The sequence below is a fragment of the Saccopteryx bilineata genome, chromosome 5, assembly GCF_036850765.1.
Source record: "Saccopteryx bilineata isolate mSacBil1 chromosome 5, mSacBil1_pri_phased_curated, whole genome shotgun sequence".
NCBI lineage: Eukaryota > Metazoa > Chordata > Mammalia > Chiroptera > Emballonuridae > Saccopteryx > Saccopteryx bilineata.
The window spans coordinates 84,385,852-84,397,791 of record NC_089494.1 but is presented as its reverse complement, the minus strand read 5'-3'; positions in this window follow the sequence as shown (position 1 = coordinate 84,397,791).

Here is an 11,940-nt window from a genome sequence, read left to right as displayed (position 1 = left end):
TGTTATATAACTTGTAGGGAATAGGGGAGCCAGAAATTATTTCATAATTTAGTTTAGGGTAACTGACATGGGGATTACTACTTGGATTTAATGGAAGGTTTCAAAAGAGCTACTTGCTTTTCTTTTCCCCTTTATTTTTTTCTTCCTTCTCTGTTTTCTTTTTAAAGGCTTTACTGAGAAACTTGTGCTGCTTACCTGCAGAACTGTCAGTTGTGACGTCCATCAGTTATGAAGCACATAAAACATCTCCATGCTGCTTTTCCCTTCAGTTTGTTAGTCCCGCCTCTCACACTGACAAAGCCCCTGTTCTCTTAGGCAGCTCAAGGGCCTTACTCTTGCTAACAAAAGATGATCTGATAGCAAATTCACTCTAAGCTATTAATGATTTATTGTGTGGCTCATGCTGTATAGATAAATGTATCTGCAAAGAGGAAAGAGAGCAAACAGGAGGAAGAGGGCAATGCTTAACCAAACCCAAGGAATGGAAATCTTTCAAGCATTTTAAAATTTGCAAGAAGGAGACAATTTGGGACAATTATTAGAGGTTCCCCTAATACTCTTTAAATAATTCTTTTTCTGTGTGAAGATAAAACAACTTCTATTTATGAGGAAGTTCATGTGTATGTTACAGAGAGGTAAGGTCAATACTTGATTAAATTACAGTCATATTTTTATCACAGAATAATTTTTTTTAACAAAGCAGCAGTCTTCTAAGTGGCCCATTTCACTCTCAATCTTCAAAAAAAATTGATTTTAGGTCACAAACATAAGACATCTTTAAAGACAAATGTATTCCCCATCTCATATAAAAATTAATCCAATACAAAGCCAAATAATATAAATTTTAATATACATTTTCATATTTTATGTGATAGAATTTTTTCCTTTACCTTGTATATATAAGGATATATCATATTCTAAAGACTATTGATGGAAAAAAAATTATAGGAAGTTAACATATGTTAAGAACCAGAAAATTGTGTTGGGAATTGATTTTCAATGTTGTTTCAAAGCATAGTAATCTTTCTTTTTTAATTTAGGAAATCTTAATTAGGGTGCTATCAGGAAGCAGCAAACTTGAACTTAGTAACTGAGGGGAATTTGATAAAGAAACCATTCATAGCAGGGTGGGTGGGTACATGGGGAATTCAGCAAAGTAAATGAGATACCAAAGAACCAGCAAAGATGGGCAAGGCAGCAGCCAGAAAGAGGCACGGCTCGGGCAGGACTCCCCGTAGGCCTATGGCCTTCTGTAGTAGAAGCAGCTAACTCATGCTGACTTGGTAGAAGAGAGTTAGAAAAACAAAACCTTAGCCAGTCTTACTCTCTCCCCATCCAGCTATTTACTGTCTCTATTTCACTTGAGCAAAAATCAAAGGAAATCCAAAATACAAGCAAGCCTGTGAACAAAATCAGTACAGATCAGCCCTTTGGGAAACAGAGCTTGGTGAGCAAGGGAGGGTGTAGGTCCAGAGGGCCAAATGGAAGATAGCCGACACAATTTCCCATCATCACATTATCAAATTTCATTTGATCTCTTCCCGTTTTTATACCCAAATTGTTTATTTTCCCAACTTCAAGACTAGTTTTGTAGCTTTTCAGGCATCCGTACACTGATGTTCTCACTAAATTTTCAGACTTTTTTCTTTCCTTCTCATTTTGTCCTTACAATTTCACAAATTTTTTATTGTCTTTCCTCTGACTAACATCATCCCATGATGTTGAGTACAATCATGATTGCTATTCTTGGATTGCACAGCTGTCCTAGAAACCGGGAGGGCTATATTCCATGAAATATGTAATGCTTTCTCAAATTACATTTAGTGAGATATTATACCAAAAAGATAAAGTTGGTTAGTTATTAAGGAACAAGTATGTAGATGAAACATTAATTCAAACAGCTTTCTCCTCTCCAGAATCCTGTGATGGCCAAACTTCACTCAATCTCTCCTCCTTGGAGACATTTTATTTAATTGATAGGAGAAATGCTAGGTCAACATACATCATATGTTGATGAAATTTCAGCAGAGTAGAAAAGAAGAAAATACTTGCCTGGGGACTAACTTTGGAGGGATAACTGGGATAATTATGATAAGATCGTCTGAAATATCTGGAGTATAAAAGAAGTAGGTAGCAGAGCAAAGAGAATTCCTGAGGACTATGTAATTAGAGCCTCATCGTTTGCTTCATACAAGCAAATATTTTGAGATTAAAAAAATTCCTTCTGGTTGCTAACTGTATTCCCTCAAACCATGCCACTAATTTGAATCAGGACAATGTAGAGATTAAATTTACAAAAAGTAGTCTTTTGGAAATTTTTAGTCAGGATTCTAGGTCTTACTTAGGCACATGACCATACTTCATATTCAAATAATCTCCCTATACCAGAGTTTAAAAAGACTATTTATTATAATTGCCAAATTGTTGGAACAATTTTGGAAGGGGTGTTTTGGTAGAAAGGACTATCATGGTAGCCCATGAATTGATGGTAATTAGGATAGTTAAAAAAATCCTGAAGATTGCATTGATTTTAATTACAAACATTTGAAAAAATCAAACATAGGAGAACTCACTAAATTAAGAAAAATATGGTTTAGGAATTAGCCAGTTTGGAATCAGAGAGGAGACGTTATTCTTTGGAGAGCCTGCTGGGTTTAGCACTCAAGTATTGTATGAACTCAGTTACAAAGACTGAGGTCTCTGAGGGGACTTGCTCACTGCCCAGAACGACTGTATTAGGTAGGCTGGCTCACTATTCATAATTATATGCCACAACTCTTAGTGAACATTTGTGAACAAGGTAATATTTTTCTTTGTGTCCAGACCAAAAGAATTCCTATGTTATGCCATCTGCCAAGAGAGAGTTTGAGAAGCAGATACTCAAAAGAATCTAAGTCAACTTCATATGGGAACAATTTTCAGAAATTAGTAAGAATTTAACTGCTTCTCTACTCAGCCTGCAAATTCCATCTATAGGTGAACTCAGTTGAGCTAAGGCAGAAAAAGTTAAACTTATTAATTATCAAAGAACAGGATGAACTTCAAACCTGAGGTGCAATGGCAAATGTGAAAATCCAGAAGTCACTGAAGTAGTCCCCTGTTCCTTGAAAATTGACACTTGAACTGAAATCCCATTGGGTGGGCATAAGAAGATCTCCTGGTCTTCATTGTAGGATGCCCCTCAGCCAGGCTTATGGAAATTAGACCCTCTAATATGCTATCAGCAAAACATAAGCAACATTACTGTGACTTGTGATGTAAGTGGGTTATCTAGTAGCTAAATACTCCCATACAACCTCCCCTCCCCATAACGAAGGCAGAGCCTTGGAGAGGGAAGGATTACGTAAATGCTAGCAGGATCCCCAAACTTTTTACACAGGGGGCCAGTTCACTGTCCCTCAGACCATTGGAGGGCCGCCACATACAGTTCTCCTCTCACTGACCACCAATGAAAGAGGTGCCCCTTCCGGAAGTGCGGCGGGGCCGGATAAATGGCCTCAGGGGGCCGCATGTTGCCCACGGGTAGTAGTTTGGGGACGCCTGTTAGAGCCTCATATTTGTTTCCTGGGAAGCCATCATTTCCCAGCTGGGCAGAAGTGGGGCGGAACACGAAATTATTAACATGGACATAGTCACAGATTTCTCCTTTCCTAATATTAATTTATTATTTTAAATCAGTTTTCCTCCTTCCTTCTTCTCTGGAAGAGGAAGGGTTCTTTCTTAGTGCAATTAATAATAAAAGGATCTTCAGAGGGCTGACGGTAGAAGGCACACTGGGAAAATTGTGGAGGAAGATGTAGTGGAATAGCTGAAAATTGAGAGGTAAAACAGAAGCAGATTTTAAATTAGTGTTTCTGAAGATTACATAATCTCATTTACAGTTTTGGAAAAAATACAATTTTATAATTTTAGGTAATTTAAATTTTTACTCTGATTCAGTCACTTAAAAATACTTTGTTGGGAATTAGCTGGGGATAGTAGGAGAGCAAAAGATCAGCCAAGTCCTGGCTTCAAGGATTTCAACTTGCAGCTCCTCTGTATATTGTGGTTCCTTCTGGTTTACAGATTGTTCATCCTCATCAGTATTCTGTGATGGACCATATAGGCTTTGGGTTTATCCTATTTATAATAGGAACCAAAAAAAAAAAAAAAACACAGGCAAATTTTGTCTTTGGTGACTTGTATCTCATTTTTCTACATATTTCTCTTCGATTTCAGGGCCTCTCTTACCAAACACCTTAAAATTTTTACACTTCGTATTCTGCTCCCTCTTTCTGATCTTAAAATCCTCACACTGTGCTACTTGGGGGTAGCTTCTTAATTTCTTAGGACCTCATAGTTTTTTATTTATAAAATAAGGATTCTAATCATTTGTGAACTCTATTGTGTTGCCAATCAAGATGAAATGAGACAATGAATGAGAAAATGTTTTAGAAATTGTAAAGAGTTGTAAAAATGTAGGAGCAGAATTGTTTACAGCTTGGCCTTAAACGCTGGCTGGACCTAAGGAAGATTCAAAAGTGCCATTCATTCTCTGGCCACCGCCCCTAGAGATCTGATCCACTCGATCTGAGGTCTTGCCATTTGCATATTTTAGAAGCTCCCAGTGTTCCTGTCGGACAGCCAGTGCTGACCAAGTAAACCAGTGGTTTACTTCTGAGACGATTCATTACTTCCTTGTGATGAGTTTTCTATTTCCTTTTGCATTTTAGGTCTCATCATGAATTGTAAAATTAAGGACTTTGTCTTTTAAAGGAATTTTAACTTTCAGGAAGATATTTGCTAGAGTGTCTTCATAGAACTTTTGATACCCCCCATAGGATTTTTTTTTTTAATCTTCCACATATGAGGGCAGACCTTACAATAGTCATAGAAGTCATAATAAGAAAATGAAAAGAATAGATTACCAAATTGGGCACACACTAGGAAGGAGCAATGTGGAGTATTTTAAGCCTCTGAACCATAAACAACAGTAGAATCTGTGATAAGAGCTGCCTTTATGACCCATAGCTCTTTTAGAATATTCTGGTGACACCTTTTCCTCCAATCCCCTTTGCTTCTTGCCCACTCTCCTCAGCGAACACGAAGTGTTACCTGCCTCCTTTGGTCTAGGAAGATACAACAATCCAGCCACTGAAACAACATGATTGGAATTTTGTCATTGCAATCATAAGCAGCTCTGTACTAAAAAGAGGTTAAATGACTTGAGCTTTTTTTCCCTGTCAGATGTGTTTAATGTAAACTACTCATGTGTGATACAATATTTGATAATTTTATATGTAGATATATGTATGTATATATGATGTTTAATTTTAATTAGCAATTGACTTCAAATTTCCAATTTCTTTCTCTAATTACCTGCATACTTTCTTATGTAACACATTTATATTTACACATTCTTTTGGTAAAAACATATTTCCATCTTTTAAACTGAATTTTAAAATGATTGATTATCTTCTTGTCTACCTGATGCTGAAAACAAGTCTGATAATTTCCAGTGGAATTCAGAGCAGTCATTCTAATCATTGCCAGCCATCACCATAACTGTGATTATTGTGCTCTTATCATTTAAAAGCAATATCATAATGATTGTTTTGAAAAATAAAATGAAGTCATTAAGCATTGCAGATTCTGTTTTATTTTCATTGAAAGTAGTAGAAAAGTAATTTATTGGAGAACTATAGTTTTTAAGCATTCATATATGCCTTGACTGAGACAATTTGAAATATAAAATAGGAGTTAACATGTCTGATAAACTAGAAACAAGTATCTGCATTATGAAAATGATTTGTTGAAGGATCTTTGAAAGTTAGCTCTGAAACTGTTAAGCTCAGACATGTGGCTGACCTGGTGAAATGAAACGAGATTCATTTGTAGGAAAACATCATAAGAAAAGTAATTTAAGAAACTTACAGTTAGGTATACAAATTTGTTTGTCATCATACTATGTAGGCTTTGAAAAAAAGCAAATGACCTGAACAGGTAGTCGCACAGTAGATAGAGCATTAGACTGTGACACAGAAGATCCAGGTTCAAAACTCTGAGGTCCCCAGCGTGAGAATGGGCTCATCTGGCTTGAGTGCAGGGTTGCTGGCTTGAGCATGGGATCATAGACATGACTCCATGGTTGCTGGCTTGAACCCAAGGTCATTGGTTTGAGCAAGGGGTCACTCGCTCTGCTATATCCCTCCCACCCCCAGTCAAGGCACATATAAGAAAGCAAACAATAAACAACTAAGGAGACTAAGGAGTGCGATGAAAAATTGATGCTTCTTGTCTCTCTCCCTTCCTGCCTGTTTGTCCCTAGCTGTTCCTCTCTCTGTCTCTGTCAAAAGAAGAAAGAAAGAAAGAAAGAAAGAAAGAAAGAAAGAAAGAAAGAAAGAAAGACCTAAATATCTAACAATTGAACAATAGTAAGATAAATGACATTATACTTCCTGGTTGAATAATTATAAACTTTTTAAAATGAAAATTTAAGAAATCTGAAAACTATATACTTTAAAATGATTAAATAGTAAATTTTATTTTATGTGTATTTCACCACAAGATAAAAATCTTATAGAATATGAAAACAATATTTCTTAGCATATAATGTTAGATAAAAAGCAAAATGGATTATAAATGCAGTATTACTAGAATCATGGCAAATATGTGCAGAGGAAGAAAAACAGAAAATATATATTCAAAAATAAAAAAATCATATTATTTAAGATTATGAATAATTTTTTTTCTATTTAATATTCAATATTTTAAAACATTTTATAAGAAAACAAGCTGTGAAACTGAAAATGCACTTAAATAGTTTGAAACTATGTACAGAATTCAGGGACCCATCTTAAATTATTTTCAACATTGATCCTATCATCTAAATAAATGTGTAAAGGAATTCAGTAATTTACTTTTATTTTTGTACTGTATGTGTCATGCAAGATGTTATTGCAAATAGCCATTTTTAGATACAAACAGAGAACAAAACTAGATATATTAAAATCTGTGTGGGTGAGAGACGAGGTAGTTGTTCAATATCTCATTTGAAAAACAAGACAAAAATAATCATAAAAAAGATGCTGTTAAAACTGATGAAAGCATAAGGGCTATTTTTATTTTCTGTGGCACAGGAATACCTCATCATTCTAACTGCAGAGTTCTGAGGAGTTCTTAATAAAACTTAAACTTATCTTTTAAGCTCTAAAACTAAATAGCAAATAAACACTAACAAATATTTTGATAGGATCCTTTCTGAAATGTATTACACACTTCCCTGCCTTCCTAAATGGTTTCCACTCTATTTAATCTGACCTTTCTGGTTTGACTTACATTGATGGCTCTTCACTGCCAAGCATGGATAATTCTTCTGTTTCCATACTTGCTCTATCTCCTCCCTTGCTATCAAATGTCACTCCTCACACAAATGGCATGAGTCTGCCTCAGTAGAACCACCTCGTACCTCCATTTAAATTTTCTATGTCCAATGTTCTCTTAGGTAACCTCTATAATAAGCTTTTTTGAGCTTTATATATCATATTGTTAATAATGTAAATAAATCATTTGGCACCCTGAGAAGGAAAGGCTTGAGTTTTGGGAAGGTTCTTTTGACAGCCAAGAGGCCATTTTCTTTTCTTTCTTTCTTTCTTTCTTTCTTTTTTTTTTGTTGTTGTTAGAGATAGGGACAGACAGATAGGAAGGGAGAGTGATGAGAAGCATCAATTCTTTGTTGTGGCACCTTCATTGTTCATTGATTGCTTTCTCATGTGTGCCTTGACAGGGGGGCTACAGCAAAGTGAGTGAACACTTGCTCAAGCCAACGACCTTGGGCTCAAGCCAGTGACCTTTGAGCTCAAGCCAGCCACCATGGCGTCATGTCTATAATCCCATGCTCAAGCCAGTGACCTCATGCTCAAGCTGGATGAGCCCATGCTTAAACAGGCGACCTTGGGGTTTTGAACCTGGGTCCTCTGCATTCCAGTTCGAAGCTCTAGCCACTGCATTATCACAGATCATGCAGAGGCTGTGTTCTTTATTCTGAATGTGCAACTAGGCTCTGGAATAGTCAGGCTTCAAGAAATCTAGCTGTCAGATAAATATAAAATCACAGAACTATTGTAATACAGAAGTAGTAGAAAAAGCGGGGGAAATGATGATAAGCAAATTATGTTTTGTCAATTTTTTTAATGGGCAAAAATAGAAGAAATAGTCTAAAAAAACCCCAGAAATTATAAGACTCCTAACTAGGAAGAAGTTCACGTATGGGGTTATGACATGTAGAAGAGGAAGGGAAGAAGAATCTCTTTAAAAATTATTTAACCTTTCATTATTCAACATGTGTGAGACTTTGCCCATTGCCACTGAGTGTGAGTTTTTCTAAATGTCTAGCAATCCATACTAAATGAAAAGGTTAGGAGACAACAAAGGCCCCTCCCCCAAATGAGAGGAAGGGACTAAAAGTTATAGTCTTCAAAAAAACCCTGACACCTCTAATTGTTATATTCTGAAGCCATTATCAGAGATATGCTAGAAGACCTGTCCAAAATCATAAAATATAACAATCCCACCCATGCTGACCAGAATAAAACAGTTATGATTCTGAGACTGAGAACATTTTGTGCTCATGGATTAGAAGTCTTTGTGTTTGGAGTTCCAGAACAAGAGGAGGGAGAGACTGGACAGAACAAATATTTGAAGATATAGTGTCTGAATAGTATGCAAATTTAGTGAAAAAATGTAAGTCTATATCTCAAAACTCAAAGAATCTTAAGTAGAATGAACACAACCACATTTAAGGTTAAAAAAGTCTTAAAAGCAACTAGAATAATGATAATATTCACTGACTTTTAACCAGAAACTATAAGTTATAAGGCAATGGAATGACATCTTTAAAACTGCAGGAAAAAAAAAAGAGCCCTGGCCAGTTGGCTCAGTGGTAGTGTATCAGCCTGGTATGTGGAAGTCCCAGGTTGGATTCTCAGTCAGGGCACATAGGAGAAGTGACCATCTGCTTCTCCACCCCTCCCTTTTCTCTTTCTCTCTCCTCCTCCCACAGTCATGGCTTGAATGGTTCGAGAAAAGTTGGCCCCAGGTGCTGAGGATGGCTCCATGGCCTCAACTCAGGCACTAAAATAGCTCAGTTGCCCAGCAACAAAGCAGCAGCTCCAGATGGGCAGAGCATCGCACCAGTAGAGAGCTTTCCAGGTGGATCCCAGTCTTGGCACATGAAGGAGTCTGTCTCTCTGCCTCCCCCACCTCTCACTTAATATAATAAATTTTTTTTTAAAAAAAGAAAAGAAAAAGAATACTGTCAGTCTAGAAGTCTATATCCAGAAAATACCCTTCAAAAATGTAGGCCAAATTTTCAGATTAACAAAATTGAGAGAATGTGTTATTCGTAGATCTGCACTAAAGGAAATATTAAAGGGGGTTCTGAAGGCTGAAGGAAAATGGTACCAGGTCGAAATTCAGGTCTGCATGAGAAAGAATGGTAAATATGTGAGCCAAAATAAAATATTTTTCCTTATTTTCAAATATCTTTAAAAGACAATGGATTGTTTAAAGAAAAATGACAAAATGCTATTTTGGTACACTTATAAATTATATAGAAGTAAAATCATGATAACAACAGCACAAAGAAGGAGACGGCATAAATGCAGGTATATTATTAGGCAGTTCTAATATCATTCGAAAATTGGCATTATATTAACTCAAAATAAGTTAGGGATGCATATTTTAACTGTAGTTAAATTACTATAACAAAACTAAAAGACAATTGAGAATATATAATGAAATAATAAATAGCAGTGTTCAAAATACAATAATTAATAATTTTCAGAACTAAAGAGAAATAAATCTATAAAGATTTTTATGTAATATTTTATGTATTGATTGATTTATTGATTGATTTTAATTTATTGTGTTTACATAGATTCAAGTGTCCCATTGAATACACCACTGAATACATCGCCTCCACCCCTGTGTTCCCCTCAGCATCCCCCTTCCCCCTTCCCCCAACATCCTCCCCCCTTCTCTCCAGGATTTGCTTTTCTGTTTTCTATAATGCTGTGTTATGTTTATATAATTTTACCAATCTCATTCCCTTCTCTGATCTCATGCTCTCATCCCCTTTCCCTCTGTTGGTTTTCCCTCTGGTCCCTTTGATCCCGCCTGCCTCCATTCTGTTCCTCAGTTCACATAGTTCATTGGATTTTCTCAAATAAGTGAGGTCATATGATATTTTTCTTTCTCTGCCTCACTTAATATAATAGTTTCCAGGTCCATCCATGTTGTCGCAAAAGGTAAGATTTCCTTATTTTTTGTGTCCCTGTAGTATTCCATTGTATATATGTACCACTGCTTTTTAGTCCACTCGTCCCCTGATGGACACTTGGGCTGTTTCCAGATCTTGGTTATTGTAAACAATGCTGCCATATACATGGGGGTGCATTTCTTCTTTTGAATCAGTGATTTGGTGATCTTAGGATATATTCCTAAAGTGGGATTGCTGGGTTAAAAGGCAGTTCCATTTTTAATTTTTTGAGGAATCTCCATACTGTTTTCCACAGAGGCTGCACCAGTCTGCATTCCCACCAGCAGTGCAGGAGGGTTCCCTTTTCTCCACATCCTCACCAGCACTTATTCTGTGTTGTTCTGTTGGTGAGCGCCATTCTAACTGGTGTGAGGTGATATCTCATTGTGGTTTTAATTTGCATTTCTCTAATAGTTAGTGATGTTGAACATTTTTTCATCTGCCTATTGGCCATCTGCATGTCCTCTTTGGAGAAGTGTCTTCATTTCTTTTGCCCATTTTTTGATTGGATTGTTTATCTTCCTGGTGTTGAGTTTTAAGAGTTCTTTATAAATTTTGGTTATTAGCCCCTTATCATACATATTGTCAAATATGTTCTCCCATTGTGTGGTTTGTCTTTTTATTCTGTTCAAATTGTCTTTAGCTGTGCAAAAGCTTTTTAGTTTGATATAGTCCCATTTGTTCATCCTGTCTTTTATTTCACTTGCCCATGGAAATAAATCAGCAAATATATTGTTGCGAGAGATGTCGGAGAGCTTACTGCCTATGTTGTATGCTTATGATTTCATGACTTACATTTAAATGTTTTATCCATTTTGAGTTTATTTTTGTGAATGGTGTAAGTTGGTGGTCTAGTTTCATTTTTTTGCAGGTAGTTGTCCAGTTTTCCCCTTCTTTTAATTATTGATGGACTAAGTAAGCAAACAAAAATTAAAAGCTAGAGAAGACTTGAAATCTCTATCAACTAGCTTGGCTTAATTGACACTCATAGAACACTAAGCCCATACACAGTAGGATACACATTCTTTGTAAGTACACATTATACATTCACTTAGATTTGTCTAAATTAAGTCAAAGGATTAAAAATTGGACATTATAAAAATTTAAAACTTTCAGTGAATGAATAAGATACATTCTAGGAGAAAATAGTATTTGCATTGTATATATCTAAGAACCTCTATCTAGATTACATAAAATACTACTAAAATTCAGTAATAAGAAGCAAAATGCCACCCAAAACAGGCAAAAACTTGAATGACACTTCATAAAGAATGATATACATATGACCAATAAGCACATGAAAAATGCTCAGCATCGTTAATTATCAGGGAAATGCAAATGACACTGCATATAGAGTGGTATAAAATTGGAAAGACTGATAATAACAAGTATTTTTGAAGATAAAGAATAATTGTAACTCTCACATATTGCTAGTGGGAATGTAAAATGGTAGAGCCAGTTTGGAAATTTCTTGTAAATTTAAACTCCTATCCCAACTGTGACTGAGCACACCCTCTCCTAATTTATCCAACAGAAATAAAAATATGTGTCTACAAAAATGCTCATACAAGAATGTTCACAAGGCTTTATTCATAAAATCTCCCAACTGGAAACAATCCAAATACGCACCAGCAGGAGAATGA